Genomic DNA, 21,233 nt, shown 5'->3' on the forward strand with positions numbered 1-21,233 from the left:
TCAAGCAAAAGCAAGAAAAAAGGACAGTCACAGCTAAACTGCTGAGTTCCCATTAGACAAACAGAAGAGATATTGGGTAGGGCCATGACTTGGTAGGTGAATCCCCATAACAGGCATTGGAGAGTCTCGTAGGGCCTCAGTCTGCTCTTCTCAGAATTCCCCTTGTCAGGTTACATAGTTCCTACACTTCCTTTCAAGGTTGGCATTGCATGATCTTTTTTTTCTGACAGTACCTCAAGTGTTATCAATCCCTCAGTAGATTTCATTGGATGTCAATTATCTTACAGATATTCTATGTAGCAGACAGCTTCAGGTTCACTGAGATGAACTTCAAGACCAGACACAGTTATGGAAGAAGGGATTTATTGAAGTTTACAGAACCAGGGTAAGTTCCACAGTGGCAGAAGAAGCTGGCCTATCTTCACAGGTCCAAGCAGAGAGAGAGTGTGAGAGGGGGGAGGGGGGAAGAAGTACAAGCCAAAAGCCACATAGCACAGCACACTTCAGGAACTCCAGCTAGGCACACTTTGTACATCCTTAGATTGAAATCTCAAACCCACCACCACACCTTAAGATCCTCCCAGTGACACCTCCTTCAGCCAAGCAGCTGCAAATGCAAACTACAAACTATAAAACACTAAATATATTGGGGGCCATCTATTCAAACTGCTACATTCTGCCCCCGGCCCCCAATAGATTCATAACTTTCACACATTGTCAATTGTGCTCAGTTCAATTTCAAAGGTTCCCACAAGGTTGATCAATTTAAATAAAATCAAGCAAGTTAAATACTTCCAACATATATAGGCACAGAGTAAACATTTTCAACTGGTATGATGCATAGCAAGGAGAGACTAAAACAATGCAAACTCAACCATCAAACTTCTTCAGTTCAAGTTCAATATAACCAGAGACTGACAGTCTCAAGATTTTCCAATTCCACCCCTCCAGCTAGGCAGAGTAGCCAAGGAACACTTCTACCCAGGCCAACAGTGTGCTCTATGGTAGCCCTTGCATAGTCCTGGTATATCCAAAACATCTTTGGGTCTCTATGCAAATCACAATCAATCTTCCAAAGGTTCTTTCAGCCTATCAGGGCATCACTTCCTGCCTCATGTCACATCTCAGCAGTGGCTCCTGCAACCGTATGCAATTCACAACTCGCATTTTTCATGCTTCTGAAACCAAGACTAGGTATGCAGGGCACAGCTATATTCTTAATTCAGGGAAAAAAATAAATTGTAACAAAATAAATTGTAACCTTGAAAAGCAGGTTCCTTATTTAGTCAGCTCTTTCCAAAAGTGTTTGCATTTCTATGGTAGTCTTTCCTCTGGCATCCTTTCCATTACTTTAATGTAAAGCAGTTGGGCTCTCTTCCTTAAGATTGCTAATGTGTTTGACAATATCAGGTTCAATAACATAAGACAAGTTTCAATGCCTGTAATTTTAACTTGCTTGAGGTTTTCCAGCTCAAAAATCTTAAATCTCTCAGTTCAATTATCTTTAGCTAAGCACATCAGTCTATTACAAATTTAACTTTGATCAATCTCTTAGGTCCTGGACAGCAGAACACAGCCAGCCCTTATGCCAGTAGCCCAGTTCCAACAAAGTCCTCTGAAGTCTTTCTTTCCCCTTAGAAAGAAACCTTGAAGTTCAATACTGTCTGCACTTAGCATTATCAACCTCTCATCAGAATAGCCCATAAAACTTGGCTGACCACTCCAGAAGGCATCTTCAGTTGCAAGCAACAAATCCATGCCCATTATTCCAAAACAAAAGTTCCAAAAGAACAATAGCCACAGGGTCAGGTTCACCTCACCCCATTCCTGGTATCAACTTCTGTAGCAAACAGCTTCAGGTTTGCTGATCAGCTTCCAGACCAGGCACAGTTATGGAGGAAGGGATTTATTGAAGCCTACAGATCAAGGGGGAAGTTCCATAATGGCAGAAGAAGCTGGCCTGCTTTCCCAGGACCAAGCAGAGAGAGAGAGAGAGAGAGAGAGAGAGAGAGAGAGAGGAAACACCAGCTAAAAGCCCAAAGCCCACTCAGCACAGCACACTTTAGGAACTCCAGCTAGGTACACTTTGCCTATCTTTAGATTGAAATATGAAACCCACCACCACACCTTAAGATCCTCCCAGTGACACTGCCTCCAGCCAGGTGGCTGAAGATACAAACTACAAACTAATAAAGCACTGAATATATTGGGGGCCATCAAACTACCACATTGTACTGTGTTGTCTTCTTTACACAACAGATCAGTTATTTGTGAGGGGGCACTTTAAGTCTGCTGATGCTCCCCTCACAAATCTGTTTCTTATAGTCTTAGTGAAGGGTACATCTTCTGGATGCTCCCATTGTGGGGGCAAAAGTGAGATTAAATGGCCAGTCCACTCCAGCATTCCAAGTTCTTTGAGCCTTTTAATCCATTCATCAACATTGAGCCAAAGAATATCAGGCAGCTTGAGCTCATTCACAGTAGGCCATCTCTGGATCCATATTTCAGCCAACCAATCAAATAAAGTCTTAGCAACTCTTCCAACTGCATGAGCTGCAGTGTTAAACCTGAAATCTCTGCTCAGTGGGCCCATTTCAAAAAATTCAGTCTGATTTAATCTTATATTCCTTTTACCATCATTCCACACCCTTAAAATCCATCCCCACACATATTCTCCATACTTCTGCCTGTACAAGTTAGACAGCTCCTGAAGTTCTTTAGGGGTGTACCTCACCTCCTGTTGAGTCACACTTTCTAGCTTACCTTTAGGGGCAAGCCTAGCCTTATGCCTTGTTATAGGCCTAGAGGCAAAGATGGGTGTGCACTGAGAAGCATCACTACCTTTTTCAGGGAGGGTTTTTGCTGGATCCTCAGCCAAAGAAGCATTAATTTGAACTGGGCATGGTGGCACATGCCTTTAATCCTAGCACTTGGGAGGCAGAGGTAGGTGGGTTGTTGTGAGTTCAAGGCCACTCTGAGCATACATAGTTAATTCCCGGTCAGCTTGGACCAGAGTGAGACCCTACCTCAAAAAGAAAAAAAAAAAAAAAAGAAAGAAAAGAAAAGAAAAGAAAAGAAAAGAAAAGAAAAAAAGGATTAATGGATTAATTGCGCCAGGCAAGTGAAGAGAAGACAAGACTTCAGCGAGTGGGGCTGGGAGTGGAGATGCAATTGCCCCTAAAGGAGGGGAGGCCACATTCTCATGAAAAACAACTTCTTCAGAATGTTCCCAGATTCTTTCTTCAGAGTCTTCCCACACATCCCAATCCTAAGTCATAGGGTCCACTCTTTTCCAGTCAGTGCCTGTGGTAGTTTGAATAGATGGCCCCCAATATATTCAGTGTTTAATTACTTTGTGCTTTGCAACTGCAGCCACCTGGCTGGAGGCGGTGCCACTGGGAGGATCTTAAGGTGTGGTGGTGGGTTTGAGATTTCAATCTAAAGATATGCAAATTGTGCTAGCTGGAGTTCCTAAAGTGTGCTATGATGTATGGCTTTTGGCTTTGGGCTTGTGCTGCTCTCTCTCTCTCTCTCTCTCTCTCTCTCTTTCTCTCTGCTTCGTCCTGTGAAAGCAGGCCAGCTTCTTCTGCCATTATGGAACTTCCCCTGGATCTGTAAGCTTCAATAAATATCCCTTCCTTCATAACTGTGCCTGGTCTGGAAGTTCATCTCTACAAACTGAAGGTGTCTGCTATAGTGCCTTCACTTTAACTTCTGATAGGCTGTGAGGTTGATTACGTTGCAAGTGAGCCAATCTTACAATGAGAGCTTGGGTTTGGTTTTCTGCAATTTGAGCCCTCTTCTGGCTAGAGAGGAGACTCTCCTCTAGGGCTCCCTTAGAAACCTTCAGATCATGTATGTGGGTCTTAAGCTTGAAAATTTCCTTTCTGAGCTTCTGCTTTTCTTTCAATATTTTATCCAGAGATGCTAGAAGGAACCATTCAGCATCATCATTCATCTTAGTTTTCTACAAATATTCAACAGTTCTAGATACAGTGTCACTAAATTCCTTGCTCTTCACAAGATATGACTTAGGATCACCAAATACATCTATCTCATGGAGTTCTTTAAATAGTACACACCATGGATTATTAGTGTCCTCCTTATTACCAGTAAAAGCATTCTCCTTATTATCAGTAGAGCCTTTAATGACACTGAAGTTGGAGAACCAATTCCAGAGAGCATCAAGCCCACTAGGGAAATCCATTCTTAAAATTCTGTTTCTCTAGAACCACTCCTGGTACCACAATTTGTATTAGTCAGGGCTCTCTAGAGGAATAGAACTCATAGAATGAATTGTACTAAAAGGGAATTTATTGGATTATTTTATGACAGTCCAACAATAGCAGATTACAGACCTGAGAGTCAAGGAACCTGGTAGCTGCTCAGTCCATGAGGCTGGATGCCTCAGCAGTCCCAATCAGGACTGAAGACCTGGAGGTGTCCTGGAGAGATGATGCCCTTCAGTCCAAGCTCGTCTTCAGTCCACAATGGAAAGCAGCAAGCAACACTGGCAGCCAGGTGGGAGGGGAGGAGAATACCTTTCTTCCCAGAGCTTCTTTTGATGAAGTCCCCCCTCTGAGAGGGGGCACCAACTCTTGGAGAAGGGTTTAACCTGGGGGAAGGGTTTCTCCTTTAGTTAATCCTTCCTGGAAGCACCCTCAGAGACCCACTTTTGAGGAATGTCTGTGGATTCCTAAACAGATCAAATTGACACAAACTTAACCATCACTTTCTGTAACATTAAACATACTCTGCCACACAGGTTCCATAACCCTGTTTTTTATTTTTCAAATTGTGCCAAGGAGATTTTGAACAAAACTTGAATAAAATCTCTAACTATTTTTCCTAATACTTAGAACTGTGACAGTCTAAACTTGATTGAAATGTATTTACAGATTAAAAAACAGCTTCATCTACATTTTCCCTCTATCACTCCTTCCTCTTTCCCAGTCATCTTATCCATTATTAAGCAAAGTGTATATAAATTAACATTATTTCTTCTTTTCACATTACTTTTATGCCAAGAGATAAAAGGAGTGGGTGGAAGATAGAAAGTGAATGAGTGAGTGTGTATGTGTGTGTCTGTGTGTGTATGTAAGAGAGAGAGAGACAGAGAGTGAGAGAGAGAGAGAGAGAGAGAGAGAGAGAGAGAGAGAGAGAGAGAGAGACAGAGGAGGAAGAGGGAGAGAGATGCTTTCCACCTACTGTTGTGACAGCATCTGGGATGTGTGATTTTGAATGTTGGCTGTTTAGTGCGGTGATTTGGTCTTTTAGTACATTCCAAAGGGACTTACCTAACAGTGACAAGAATATTAAGTCAAACATAGAGGTATGCAAGGAATGGCTACTAAGGGGGCAAAAAGTAGCTCAAGATAATTGGACTCAGGTAACTGAAAACTGTCCACAATCTTGGGTGTTTTCATCAGTCAGTCATCTTTGCAGAATGTTTACCATGGGTGTGTGTGTGTGTGTGTTTCCTGTAAACTTTAGTTAGCAGTCCACTTTCAAATTTAAGTACTTAAATTATTTTAGCAAATGATGTGGATGTATAAAATATTTGTGATAATATTATACACTGCACAGTTGTGGGGGTCTCATGTACATTTGTTATGACATATCAAGTACTGTGCAATCTCATTTTAGTTGGTCAGCATTAAGTTTGCTGGCGATGGGCATGAAAATGCTTGTTTGCATTATAATTACTGTTGCTTAGATTAATTCACTAGAAGGGTTGAGACTAGTGATACAGAACATGTCTAAAGTCATTCAGAGTGGTCTTAGTTGCTCTGAGATGTTTCCTCATTTGCTGGAATTGAAAAATAATTGCAAATTTTAGAAAATAGTGAAAACAGAGTTGACTTTTGAGGGCACATTAATTGATGGAGAATTATCTATTCTTTTTAAATTTGGTTTCATTGAAATTCATAGAGATTTAAAATAGGGATTTTGTGTATTCTAGGCAAGTGCTCTATCACTGAGCTACATCTCCAGCACCTAATATTATCTTTCATCAATTATCTATGATCTATGTAGCTATTATTTATTTAATTATTTTAGAGAGAGAGAGAGGGAGGGAGAAAGATGCAGAAAGAAAGAATAGGTGCTCCAGGGCTTCCAGCCACAAACAAACAAACTCTAGACACATGTACCAGTTTGTACATCTGGCATTATATGGATACCGGGGAATCAAACTCAGGTCCCTAGGCTCTGCAGGCAAGAGCTTTAACCACTGTACCATCTCTTCAGCCCTCTATATAGCTATTTTTATAATGAGTATTATGATTGCATCTGGCATTCTGACCTCCCCCATCTCATCAATGAAGGATTTTCTCTCAGTAAACATAATTTTCACTCATCTGTGACAAGCTGGACATACTGAGTACAGAGGTCCTTCTGGAATCTTATTGAGGATACTCATTTCTTTATGCTTCCTCAATGTTATCATGCCTTCTATCATTATCTACTGACTCCTGAGGGAGAAAAATCACAGGCTCCTATTTCCTTCTTCTGCTCTATTTTTCCTTTGTCTTGTTATGCCCTAGCCATATCCCTCTGTATATGCCATGTCAATAGTTCCCTCAAACATTAAAGTGCTCTATGGATTCTAGGAGAAAAGTCACACTCAGTATGTAAAGCTTGGCACAGATAAGAGGAATGACATTTGTATAAAACCTTCATAGCTAATACAGGAGTTCTGACTTCTTTTGTATAGAGAGCACATGGAACATTCACAGCTTTAGTGAACCCCTGGAAAGAAGCCAGGTACAGAGAGTTATATGACCAGATATCTTCTAAACTGGAAGAAATAACTGAGACAAAGATTCCATACTAAATGGAGCCCCCATCATTGGGCCTCATCCTCAAGGCATCTTCCTTATGGTCCTAATGGCGGTCATCTCTTTAACAACTGAAGCTGAAGGAGCTGCAATCTTTGGACTTCAGATTTGCTTACATTTATTTTTCTGTGGCAAACATTTTATTTTTAATATTTTCTTTAATATTTAATATTATTTATTATTTTCTTTGTATTTTTCTGTCTTTAATTGTAGATCTGAGTCAGGGCAGCAAAGAGATATCATATAACAGAGACATTTTCCTGCCTTGAAATTACCTCATATAAAACAGTCCATTTGGTTTTAAATATTGTTTTTTCATTTATTTTCAAGCAGAGATAGAGTGGAGAGAATCTTGTACCAGAGCTTCCAGCTGCTACAAGGGAACTCCAGACACATGTGTCATCCTGTGTATCTGGCATTATATTGGAACCTGGGTCATTAGGCTTTGCAGGCAAGTGCCTAAACCACTGAGCAATCCCTCTAGCCTTGCCCATTACTTTTAAGTTTAACTTTGTACAACTTCTCAGACATGGGAAAATTCAGCAACATCTTTGCCAGAGTATCACATGAACTGCCTTTAGCTAAGTTCCCAATAAAATCCTCTATCCCCTCTGAACCTATATAAGCTGAGCTTCCATCATTCACATTTCCTTCTGCATTCTTGTTTTCCAAACTCCAACATGGATGGTGCAGTAAGCTCTGCTTTCAGCATTTTAAGACTCCTCTAGTTCAAAATCCCAGGTCTTTGCACTTTCCTCTAGAAATCCAGTTGCAAAAGACTAAGAACTGCATGGTCAAGTTTATCACAGCAATGGGTCTACTTTTCAATGCCACTTTTTTTGTAGCAGTTACTTTTTCATTGCTGGGACAAAACAGTCTTCCAACAGCTGATAGTGGAAGTAAGCATTTATTTCAGTTTATAGTCTTAAAATGAAGTTTTATTATGGAAAAGAAAGCATGGCCTGACCAAAAGGCCAACTCATATCACCACATCAACAGAAAGTTGAGAGAACCAATGGGGCTGAGCTGCAATGCCTCAAGACCTGCCTCAAGTGCATACTTGCTCCAGCAAGGCTCCACCTCTTAAAGGTTCCACAACCTTCCCAAACAGTGCCATAAGCTGGGGATTAAGTATTCAACACACGATACCTTGGGGACATCTTATACTCAGTTCACCACAGGTTGTTATTGTGTCACATGGGAAGTCTCTGTGACTATGACTACGTGAGAACTGCAGGTAGAGGTTTCAACACTTCAACTTGCAGGACTATACACTCTTCTTGACAGGAAAAATTAAATTTAACCTGTTATTTTTTCCAAGTAGGCATTTTTGGCAATGAAATGAAAACATACTTGAATAAATAAATGTAAAATTAGCTTCATGTGGTCAAACCAGACAGAGAAAAATCAAGTGTGACAGGAATCCTGTGTGTGTGTGTGTGTGTGTGTGTGTGTGTGTGTGTGTGTATTCTTCCTTGGAAATTCTTAAAGTATATTCTCTGAAGACAGACCTCTTAATGGTAGCAATGCATCTAAATGCTTTATGGTTCTAAACTTCCTTATCTCTGGTGGTTGCTATAATGAGAAGGAGAGTCATTATATGGCTAATCATAGCATTTAATTATGGTGTCTTCCTTGGAGGTAAAGAGGATGAAAAGAATGAATTGGACAGCTTTAATCGAAGAATGTCCCTTTCTTAAAGTAATCACATGGAGCCTTTTTAGAACAGTGAGTGGAATTCAGATGTGAAATGTTGAGACTAAATTATATCTGAGAAACAAGCAAGTGGTGATTTCCAATAGATATGAACTTTGGTAAATTTGGAACTCAGGAAATTAGAAATAATGAGAGAGTATTTCATAAACAAAAGTATCTATGTCTTCATAAGTTGCTACAAGTTTTAATTTATCTATAATTATATTCCAAAGTTAAATTCTATCTTCTGTAGTTCTGTCTGTTCATCTACCAATTTATCCATGTACTTTTATCTACCTATGTTCTTGGATTGAATATACATCTAGAACCTAGGGAAAATAAATTTCATTACAAAGACATGTTCTGATTTCTTCTTCATTGAAATACTGCCTTTATCATCATAACAAAGCAATTACTAAGGCAGATGCATCTTTTAAAATCTCCTTCTATCTTCTCTTTTCATAAGGGGATCTCAGAGATACTTGTATTGGTACAATATAAGTGATCTTTACATTTTTTTTTCAAAGTCTCATTTTCATGGTGGGTTTAGGATAGCTTACATGCCTGTAAGTGATATCTCAGTGGCTTTCATAGGAAGAGGCTGGGCATAGCTAAATAAAAATGAAACACACATCTTTAGCTATCTTATTAACTTTATGGCATCCTTATGGATAAGTGATATGTGGTAAAGCTAACCTCAAGATGCACTTATCTAATTGTTCCTTTTATCTACAAGCTCAATTACTGAGTGTGTGTTGGTGCTGTGTCAGTGACTCTATCTTCATAGACACACTCAGAAGACTCACCTTCTAGTGCATTCTTCTTGGAAATCTTCCTGATTCTTTGCTATTTTTTTTTCACAATTACCTTTCTTCTTAGTAATTCATGTATTCACTTAAAAAATTAAAAGTAATTACTAAATGCCAGGATGGGTATGTAGCTCCTTTATATATATATTTAAAATTTATTTCCAAGGAAAGAGAGAGAGAGAGAGAGAGAGAGAGAGAGAGAGAGAATGAGAATGGGTTTGTCAAGGCTTCTAGCCACTACCATCAAACTCCAGATGTGTGCACTACTTTGTGCATCTGGTTTTATATGGGCTCTAGGGAAATGAACTTGGTCATTAGGAATTGCAGGCAATTGCCTTAAATGCTGAGCAATCTCTTCAGCCCCTATACCTCTTTCTTGATGGGACATAGGCACATCAGGTACCAATTTTACCCTCACAGATAAGCCAAATAAGTGAATCAATCATTTTGGCACAATTAGAAAAGTATGATGGCATATCACTTGAAGTCTTGTGATCAAGAGAAATGATTCTTCATGAGGAGGTACAGAGAGTTTCAGAGTAGGAGACAGCCCACTGTCATCGCAATTGATATTTTACAAGAAACTAGTTCCAAACTTGGGGCTAGAGCAGCCGCTGTTCATTATTGCTCATGAATATTATGCTCATATTGGCTTCACTTACATGTTTTGCATAGATGGAGGTCTGCAAGGGTCTGGGATGATCATAGCTATGAGGTCTTATGTGTGTGGGGACAGTGGACCAATGGCTACTCCAGGTTTAACTTGTTGCTTTGCTTCTGTCGGGTCTATCCAACATGTAGTCTGGACATGGTATCACACTTGAGAGCATTGTACAAAGATAACCAATGTGAAAGTGCTTTTCACACTTCTGATTGTGTCTTATGTACCTACATTCCATTGGACAAATGGAATACCTTTGTATTATGAACCTATGATCCAATTCAGTGTGTGTTGAACATACTGTACACTAAGAGAAGAGTAAAAAATGGGACCATAAATATTTCCAAACAGGGCATATTCTCCTGGTGCTGTTGTCCACCTTATGTGGGACAGGGGGTGATGTCCACCCTCTGCTCATACCATCATTTTCCCCTGCCATAATGGAGCTTCCCCTAAAGCCTGTAAGCCAAAATAAACCTTTTTCCCCAGAAGCTGCTTTTGGTTGGGTGATTTCTACCAACAATGTGAACCTGACTGCAATAGTAAAGTGGTACTGAGGAGTGGGATTGCTGTTAAGACAACTGACTATGTGGCTTTGGTCTTTCAGAGAAGATTTTCAAGAGGAACATGGAAGGATTTGAAACCTTGGCCTAAGATGTCTTGCAGAGCTGTAAGTACAGATTGATGGACTATTTTGGTCAGACCTGAAAGATCTGAATGCAGTAAGAACTATGGACTATGAGGTTTGGCTTATGAGGGTGAGAAGGAGCTTTGCTTGGACTGGACCAGCAGTTTGTATGAGAAACTTGCTGTTATGCCTGTGTCCTGAGAAGTTGTACAGGGTTGCTTTGTGTAGAAATGAACTGGTGTGAGCAGAGGGATATGGCACAGAAAGAAAAATCGTTGGATGATCTGCTGCCCATTCAGCTACAACTGAGAGATTACAACTTTTGAGATTGGGCCAGCTGACCTGCATTGGGGGAACAGAAAGAATTTAGACTCTTTTGAAGAGGCCCAAGTGCTTAAGAAGTGCCCTATTCTTCAAAGTCTGCTTTATTCTCCCCTGGATTAACAAATTGCACCTTACCTGGTATTATGCAGTATAAGAAATGCAGTAAAGAGAGGATCATTGAGTTTGCAACACAGTCGTGTGTTTTGGAAATGGCCATGGGCAGTGTGAAGCAGTGCTGTTTGCCTCCATGGAGACCCCATGGGGCCATGAGGATGAACCCTGGAGATGCCAGGACCACAAGATGGCTGCCAAGGAAAGCTGCCGGCCCTGAGGAATTTTCCCAGAATATGAATAGCCTAGCTGGAGGGGCAGAAATTGAACTCCAGAGACTTCTTGTTGGTTAGAATTACCGGACCGAGAGAATTGTCACTGGCTAGAGTTGTTGGATTTACAGCTACAGAGCTTGATGTTTGTCCTGTTGGTTATATATTTCTTTGCTATGCCCCATGCCATCTTTTGCATTGTGAATATTTATTCTGTGCCATTAGGGGTTTTTAGGTTATTTTTTGTTATTGTGGCTCAGTTAAAAGATCTTGGACTATGGGGATTATAAACATCATTGGAATTGATAAAAGCTAGGGAGACTTTTAAAGTTAGATGAATGCATTTACATCATGGATAGTTATCAGTTTATGGAGGCCAGGGGCAGAATGTGGTGGTTTCATTCAGGTGTCCCCCATAAACTTAGGTGTTTTGAATGCTGGGTTTCCAGCAGATGGAGACTTGGGAATTAATGCCTACTGGAGGGAGTGTATTGTTAGGGGAGGGCTTATGGGTTTTTATAGCCAGTTTCCCCATGCCAGTGTTTGGCACACTCTTCTGTTCCTGTTGTCTACCTTATGTAGGCTAGGGGATGATGTCCACCCTCTGCTCATGCCATCGTTTTCCCCTGCCCTCATGGAGCTTCCCTCTTGAGTTTGTTAGCCAAAATAAACCTCTCTCTTCCAACCAAAAAAAAAAATATTTCCAAGGAATTACCTACATATTCTTTATTTGCATTATACTGTTTGTGCCTGCTCTACCCATAGCAGGTATTTATTAATATGAATGAATGAAAGGAAAATGGTAAGCAATGTCACACAAAAAGCCTTAGTGATGGTTGGAGGAACTTGAACTTTGTCCTGGGATATGAGGAGAAACTTTGGAGAATTAAAAAAAAAACAAAAAAATATTTGCAAGCAGAGAGAGATTTAGAGAAGAGAGGAAGAGTGAGAGAGAGACAGAGAATAGGCATGACAGGTCCTCTAGCCACTTCAAATGAACTCCAGATGCATTTACCACTTTGTGCATCTGGCTTTACATGGGTACTGGAGAATAGAACCCTGGTCATTACACTTTGCAGGGAAGCACCTTATTGCTGAGCCATCTCTTCAGCCAAAGTTTGGAGGATTTTTAGATAAGAGACAAGATCACTTATAACTTCAAAAAAGGCTACTTTAGCATTATTTCTGGAATAGTTGGCCAAAGACCTAACTTTGAATCAGTTAGGTGGCCACTATATATGTTTGGTGAGAAGTGATAAAAGTTTAGAATAATGAGGTGGGAATGTAGAGAAAATAATACAGAGGAGATGAACTCTATAGGCATGCTGCTCGATTGTTTTTTGGGCTGGTATACTGTATTTCTCACATCATAACACAACAAAGAAAAGAAATATATACATGCCTAACACAAACATATTTACAGTTACTAAAACTACTAGTGACCCAGAGACACAGGATATGAACAATGGCTTCCACATGGTTTAAAATTAAAATAAAGAAGTTTTTAGAGTGGACTGGAGAACATGGCTCCTGACCTGTGCCATAAGAAGGTATCAGTTGTGCATAGTGTTATAACTTGAGCTTCTAAATCATGAATTCTCAGTTTTTAATCTCCCCATCAGTTCTATAGAGTTTATAGTTTGGGAATTTTTATTCATTCAATATAAGTTAGCTGGTTGTTCTGGTATATGACTAAGTCTTAGGGAGTACAGCTGTGAATGAAACATTCATCTCTCCGGCCCCATCAGAGTTGGGAATCAGGAAGGGAAAGTGAATTATAAAACATATGTTAAGTACCCTAATAAGGGGCATGCAGAAGGCACAGGGCCTGTGAAGGTAGCTTACACAGATTGCAGAATATGGAAATAATTTTGGGGGGCATGACCATCAAAGTTAGACCATCAATCAGCAAAGAAGAGAAGGGGAAGAGGGACCTGGCAGAAGTAACACAAAGGAGAAGGGACATCGAAGGGTGATGGAGCAACTGAAAGTGGTTATCATTAAATTGCTGGAGTGATGAGTGGTGTTTAGAACATTGACCTTGGAGGCTCAATGACCCTGCTTTTACTATTCCCTTGTTCTTTCCACTTCTTCAGTTTGGAGAGTAGTTCTCTCAAGAATGGCATCAAAAGGACCTTTGGGATAAAAGATGAGGAAGAGAGGAATGGAAATAATTCTGTGATAATATATGGAGGACACAGACTTGGAATATAGTAAGGCAAGAGGAAGGAGTAGGTGGGATTTGGCATTCCTGTTCTAATCCATTAGAAGATACAGAAGTTGATTTGGTTATCAGTCAGCTGGGCTAACCCCTGAGCAGCAGTGGGAAGAAAGTGGCATGTTTCAGACAAATTGGGAGCTGAGAATTTCTAAACAGAGCTACAGGAAACCATACAAAGGCATGGAGTAGCACAGATGGGTTGTCAGAACTTTAGTTCTGGAAGAGAACCGTGGATGCTGTGGGGAGACTAACTGGGGAAGAACAAGAGAGGGTCATGAAAGTAATGTGGGCGAGGAAGCTGTTTGTTTGAACTGGGTGGTAGCATCATGGGTGGGGGTTCAAGGACAGGATATGGAGACATAGAAGAGGTGGAACTGGCTGGCCTTGTGATGTAGTGGATGGATGTGCATGTGTATATGTCAGGGACAGGGTAAGGAGTGAGGAGGAACTGTTTAGGAGAACTCATTATAAGTATAGTCTTCAATATTCAAATGCCTGTGAATGCCATTAGCATGGGTAAGAACAGCATGGATAAGAACACTGCTTTGGGGTAAGGCCATAATCAGGTTTGGGATTTGTTACAATGAAAGATACTTCCTGAGGAGCCTGATTTGTAGATTTTTCTATTTTGTTCCTTGTTCTGTCTTCTGAACCATCCAGTCCTGTGTAGATTCTGTGTAGAACTCAGTACCTGTATCTTTTCTTACCCTAAATACCTGTTTCCTGTGTGTGGAGACTTGCTGGTTTAGGGCTAATTTTTGTTTGTGATTCAATTCTTGTACCATGTGGGTTTCTAGCCCATCACACTGGATTTAGTTTCATGGGGCTACAAGAGGTTAATGTATGCTGCCAACTTTGGTGGATTTTGTGATTTTTATTAAGGAACCGAGACATGCCTTTGGAAAAATAACACATTTCAGGGCAGGCGTTTAGAAAAAAGACAGAAAGAGTCATGTAGAACTCTTTTATCTCCATTAGACATAGCACAGTCAACTTTCATGAATAATTTTTTTCTTGTGAAAAAAATTATTTAGAGCAGGAAATATGGTGTGTTTTAGGAAATTGAACTAAATTTATGAAGAAGTCCATCATTCCCAACTACAACTCAGTTTTGAAGTGAGCTATTTCAATGGGAAAGGAGAAAGGATGTGTATTAACATTTGGTTTTATTTTCTCTCTTGCATGTATGGATTCATGTTAGAAGAAAATGAATAGTGGGGGTATGAATGGATGGCAAATGGATGGCTAGATGAATAAATGATGGGTAAACAGATGAATAAGTGAAGTGAATTGAGACATGGGATGAAACAAGTAGAAAGCACTGAAGAGTAAATTCCTGAAGGTGACAAAAGGAAGCAGCTATAATAAAATTGCCTAGACACCAGCCTGAGAGATTTGAGCATTTCTGATACCTTATCCTCATGTAAGATAGCACTTTATCTGAATTGGTTATTTAAAGGGTAAATTGTAAAATACACCTTATAATGCGGTTTATAGTAAATAGTCTAACTTTTTTTAAATGAGAGAGAGAGAGAGGGAGGGAGAGAGGGGGAGAGAGAATGGGCATGCCAGGACTTCCAGCTTGCTGTGAACAAATTCCAGGAGCGTGCACCCCCTTGTGTCACTGTGCATCTGGCTACATTGGACATAGAGATTTGTACATGAGCTCTCAGGCTTCACAGACAAGCACCTTAACAACTAAGCCATCTCTCCAGCCCCTAACTTTGTTTTTGAAAAAATATTTTTATTTGTTATGGGGAAGAAAGCGGGGCTTTCTGCCACTGCAAACTCCAGACACATGCATGACTTGTGGCTTTATGTAGGTAACGGGGAATGGAAATCCAACCAGATAGGCTTTGCAAGAAATTGCCTTACTTCTGAACCATCTATCCAGCCCTTATCTAACTTCTAATGAAACAATAAATGTGTGTGTGTGTGTGTGTGTGTGTGTGTGTATAAGTGTATATATATGTCCTTTTTAATTTAGAAAATTTTGGGGGGTTACTTCCAATCCTTGTATTGTTTTATTTATTTATTTAAGCTCAGCGAATACAGTCAATTTGTTACCATTGTTAGGCTCATCCATGTCCTACCCCTTCCCCCTGTCCCCTCCTTGTTGAGGTATATGGGTCATGCATTCTGGAGTTAGCCCATGGTTATGTGTAGGATAAATGTCTCTGCATATCATGGCCCAACTTGTGGCTCTGACATTCTTTCCACCCCCTCTTCTGCAAAATTTCCCTGAGCCATGCTGGGTTCATTTTTGGTCTGCTTCCGTGATGAGGTGTTGGGGGCCTCTGGGTCTCTGGCTCTCTGATTTGGTAGGAGTTGATTTTTCTCTGTGTTGATCTCTTTCACCCTTGTGCTGGTACTCGGTTCACCAAGAAAACAGTACCCTTGCTTCTTTTGCCAATTGTTCTTAGTTTCAGCCCGGTCCCTTTTGAGGTATGATGGGGTGGCTCTCTCCTTAGGATCTACATCTATCTGAAAAACAGAAGCAGATTTTCCAACAGAGAGTAAAGTTAGCACCAGGACAAATGAGATAGCCCTTACTTTTTTATAGAGAATTTAATAGGTGTAGGCCCTCTTGTAGTCCATAATTGGTGATAGCTTGATAATGGAGAGTGGGCTCATGTTTGGATATGGTTCTGACTTGTTTCCCAGATCCAGCTATGAGTCCCACACCACTAAGGGGATCAGTTAGCCAAAATCAAGAGCAGTTGGCTTCCCACCATGGCTGTGCACCATTGCTGCACTTGTGTGAGCATCACGACAGGTTATTTGTGCTAAGTAGGTTAGACCATGAGTTGCTTGGACAGATACTGGTCATTTTCCCACAGTCGTCCATGTAGCACCTTCTGGCACTAGATGCGCTGTCTGGGGACTGACTCTCTTCCAGCTTCCAGCCATGCCATTCCATTTTACGTGTCAACCACATATGGTGTCTTCAGCAGTAGGTTCTTACCACTAGCATTTGGTGGGTCATCAAGTACTCCGACAGAAATCTGTCTTTCTTTTAGGAAGCCTTGTAAGTGTCTCTGATCAAAAGCTCATTGTGGATGATAGCCACATGCTTGTACTGGGAGTTACAGGTCAGTGCCCACTAAGATAAGGAAGAAAAAGATAACTAATATAAAAGAGTTAGAGAGGAAAGAGAGAGACAGAGAGAGAGAGAGAGAGAGAGAGAGAGAGAGAGAGAGAGAGAGAGAGAGAGGGAGGGAGGGAGGGAGGGAGGGAGACAGACAGAGGAGCTGTAGAAGATTAAGGTCAGTCTTCATCATACCCTCTCCAGTGTCTTGTGGCTCAGGTGTATCCTCTAAGGGCCTGGTAAAGGTTCAGTATTGTTTTTTTCCTAGTGGAATGAAGTTTCTGAACTATTATAAAGCTTAAGTTTAAGATCTAACTTCTGGTGCCTTTCTTTCCTCCCTAACTTTGTAAGACTTTCATTTTTCCTTTTTTAAATTAAATTAACAATTTTAGCATAGAGACATACAAATAATTGGGCTTCATTATCATATTTTTTCATTCAATTATTTGCTTTCCTTTCCTCTCCCACCTCCACCTTGTAACTCCTCCCTATATTTCTCCCTTTTCCTTCCTGACAAAGAGAGAGAGAGAGTATGAATGGTCAGCAGGGATTCTAGTGTACTTGAAAACTAATGCTTGTGCATGGCTTGTAATCATGGCAGTTTGATTCTAGATCTAGGACTTATTCAAATTCTATTTCCCTTAAAGTAAATAGAACAAACTTAAAGGTGATATCCTCTTAACCCATGGTCATACTCTGGTGAGATGGATCTTGCCATTTATGGCTGTAAATGGATGAGATTCCATTTAGGACAATTTTCCAAATCACCCTTTAGCTCTCTTGCTCTGTTTGAAGAATAAGCAGACAATGACAGAGTTTGTTATTTTGACAAATGTGAAATACTACTGACCAAGGATTAATGGTTTCCTTTGTTTCTGGAACGACTTCATGAGGTGTGAGGGGTTGGGAGTGTACACTCTAGATGCCGGGAATGTACTGGTTTCATTTGACATCTGCTCACTCTTGTCACAGGGTTAGTCAAATGCTTAACCCACCCTGCAAATTCCCACACGAGAGAGAACAGGATAAATAACATGGTATACATTAGAGTAGTGTTTTACCTTCCTTCATAAATGTTTCGTATTTATCTTGTTTTTTAAAGTCAGCTCAGTCTGATCTGAAATTCACTATGTAGTCTAAGTGTGACCTTGAACTCATGGCAATCCTCCTACCTCTGCTTCCCGAGTTCTGGAATTAAAGGTGGGCTCCACCAAGCTGGCTCATGTTTGTCTTCTTTTTATACTCACAATCCCTGCAAAATAGATGTGAAAATTAGCTGAAAAGGTAAGGCTTTAGGTTATTTGGAAATTGATAGAGTACTTATGTCTATATTTAGCCATATGTAATGCATACAACTAAGCTAAGTGGGTGTCCATTAGAAACAGAAGGCCAGAGTAAAGGAATTAGTAGCTCAGAATTTCATCTGTCTTTGCTTCTTTTCTTATGCACACAGCACTAGCATGCATTTGTGCAGGACCTGCCAATTGCCATGTACTGAGGTAAGTGTTTTGCATACATTAGCTTATTGTTCACACTCCCATCTTATTATCTCAAAAGCTGGGTCTCTGAGAGTCTGTCATTTCTCCAGGTTATATAATGTTTTGAAACTCATAGTTATCATTCTTGGTCATAAAGTCCAAACTGCAACCATAACTCAGTATTTTTTCACTGCCTCCTAGCCCAGCTTCCATTGCTCATACAATGAGTTAGCTGAGGGTTATGTCTCCTGCAGGCCCATGTGTCAAAGCCTGGATGGTGGCACTGTTTGGGTGATTTTGGAGACCTTAAGAAGTGGGGCCTGGTTAGAGGAAGCAGGTTACAGGGGAGGGTCCTTTGAGGTGCCTTGTCTGAACTTCCTTCCTGTCCTGTTCTCTGCCATCTGTCTATCATGAGGCTGGTACCTCTGACTCATGTTCCTACTGCTAGGATGCTCTCTCTTACCACAGCCCCAGAAATAATGGAGCCAGCTTTGACAGATTAAATATCCTTCCTCACTTACTGTGGTTACAGTGATGTAAAACGCACTGAGTTTGCTTTCTAGCAATCCCACCACTTCCTGTTCTCTGAGTAGTTGTGGTAGATGCGGCCAGACAATAGTGTGAGGTGCCCTGCGTTGGCAGAGGCAGTAAAATATTGTCAGTTGAGTATGTCTTATGTGCTAGGGGATATTCTAGTGGCTAGTTACACAGATAATACCTCATTTAACCCCCACCACCATTCTAGAATCAGTTATATTACCTTTACTTCATAGAATAGGCTTGAAGCTTATTGAGTCATTTTAAAAAACTTTTCTGGTGCTGGGGAGATAAATCAACATATAAAAGTGCTTGCTGCACATATATAAGGAACTGAGTTTGATCCCTAGTACTCACATAAAAAGTCAGGTAGGGCTGTGTACACCTGTAACCCTTTATTCAAAGAGGGAGGGAGAAGACAAGAGGATCACTGGCGTTTACAGGACAATCAGTCTGGTGAGAAAAATGTAGAGTTCCAGGCTCATAAAAATAAGGAAATAAGTCAGAAGTGTGATATAGGAAGATACCCAATGTCCTATGGCCTCTGTACCCATGTGCATGGGCCATACACATCTGTGCATACACATGTGCATACACCATGTAAATACACCCCCCCACACACACACTACACACATGCCCCAAATAAAACAGAACTCTCTTTCATATGAGGGCATCAGCAACAGCAGTCCACACCAGTTACATGTACAATAAACTGGTGTTTCTGGCTCAGGGTGGGGACACCACATTGTGCAACCTGAGAGTACCATCTTGTGGTGATCTTCGTGAATGATGCTGCCTGGGGGTAGTGCAGTGGACAAGAAAGGTGGGCTAATGAAATGCCAATCTTCCTCCTGTCAGAGTTCTACCTGCTGTGATCACACTGGGGCCCATGCAAATGGGGAAGGGCTTTGTGCCCCAATAGGTTTACTACAAAGAACGACTTCCTAAACAATCCATTTTCCCATAATCAAGTGGGCTGTTTCCCAGCCCTGAAAATGTCTATGATGATGGCCACCCAGCTTATCATGGGGTTCTCCATCTATGACAACACATGGATAATATCAAAAGAACACAAATTGGGTGTTTACAAACCAGAATTAAGTCCTTAGAACAGATATGTAACTGTCTGAGGGTCTGTCTTCTAATTGTAAGAGGATCAGTTTTAAAAATATTTATTTAGTTGAGAGAGAGATAGAGAGAACGAGCCAGATGCAGATAGAATAAGTATGGACATGACTGCAAACAAACGCCAGATGCATGTGCCACTTTGTGCATCTGGCTTGACATGGGCACCAGAAAATCAAATCCCCAGCAGGCTTTCCAAGAATGGACTTTAATCTCTGAGCCATCTCTCCAGCCTCAATAATATTTTTCACTGGGTTATCTTGTGTATTAAATTAGGCTGTGTAAATAAGAAGATACTGGTTCTAGCTAATGATAGAGATCTTTAAAAAGTATTTTGTTATTTATTTGTAAACAAAGAGAGGGAGAGAGAGAGAGAGAGAGAGAGAGAGAGAGAGAGGGAATGGGCACATTAGGCAGGGCCTCTTGTCACTGCAAACAAACTCCAGACCCATGTGCCCCCTTTGTGCATCTGGCTTTACCTGCAGGAAAACAAATCCTGGGCTGGTAGGCCTTGCAAGCAAGCATCTATATTCACTGAGCCATCTTCAAAGCCCCAACTATAGGGATTTATTTTTCCAAACACAACAGATGACCAGGATTATTTAACCAAAGCGCTCAGTGAAAGCTGTCCACAAGATGGCTGTGCTCCTGCCTCTTCTCAAGAGTTTCCTTTTCGGATTTGCCCTTTTCCTACTTGGTGACATTTGGCTTTCTGTTCAGGATCTTCTTGCCAACTTTATCCAGTTTTAGCCTGGTGATGACCACCTTCCTGGGGTGAATGCCCACATGGACAATTGTGCCATTAGCCTTTTCCCTCTGCACCCGTTCAGTGTAGATAGCATATTTCACCCTGTAAACCTGGACCACTTTGCCAGTCTGCTGAACTTTATAGTATCCTGGCACAACCTGAATTCATCATACTCTCATAGAACGAACACTGTACTTCTGTCTCAGCTCTGTGGAAAGCGGGGAAGACATAACCTTCCTCCGGATGTGGGGAGGTGCATTGCAATGCCGTTCACGGGTTCCTGCTTGGGTCAGAAGTCAAAAGGGTTTGAACTTCATCTTGGCAGCTACCATTCCTGGGATGGCTGCAAAAGGGACGAGCACAACTATAGAGATTTACAGGCAATAACCATTGTTCTTACAAATAGCATTTCCCTGTGGGTGCTTGAAGGTACATAGTTCATCCTCAAAGATCTTCATGGAGAAAATGGCATGAGAACATAAATAAATACAACATAACCATACAGATGTATTTATCCATTATCAAGGAAGACATTCCATTCAACAAATTATTAAGAAGAATTTATAGAAGGTTATGCTGGATTGTACAATTGAAGGCTTCACATGGTAGTTTTTTTCAAGTAAATAAAACAAAAGTAGATGTAAATGATGTTCAAGATGTTGGTTAGTGGACCATTGCACCACTCCTGCCTTTCTTAGCTTCCCGTTTGGAATTCCTGTTTTGTGAAAGACTGTACATATTTTATGCTTTACCAGCC

The sequence above is a fragment of the Jaculus jaculus genome, chromosome 16, assembly GCF_020740685.1.
Source record: "Jaculus jaculus isolate mJacJac1 chromosome 16, mJacJac1.mat.Y.cur, whole genome shotgun sequence".
NCBI lineage: Eukaryota > Metazoa > Chordata > Mammalia > Rodentia > Dipodidae > Jaculus > Jaculus jaculus.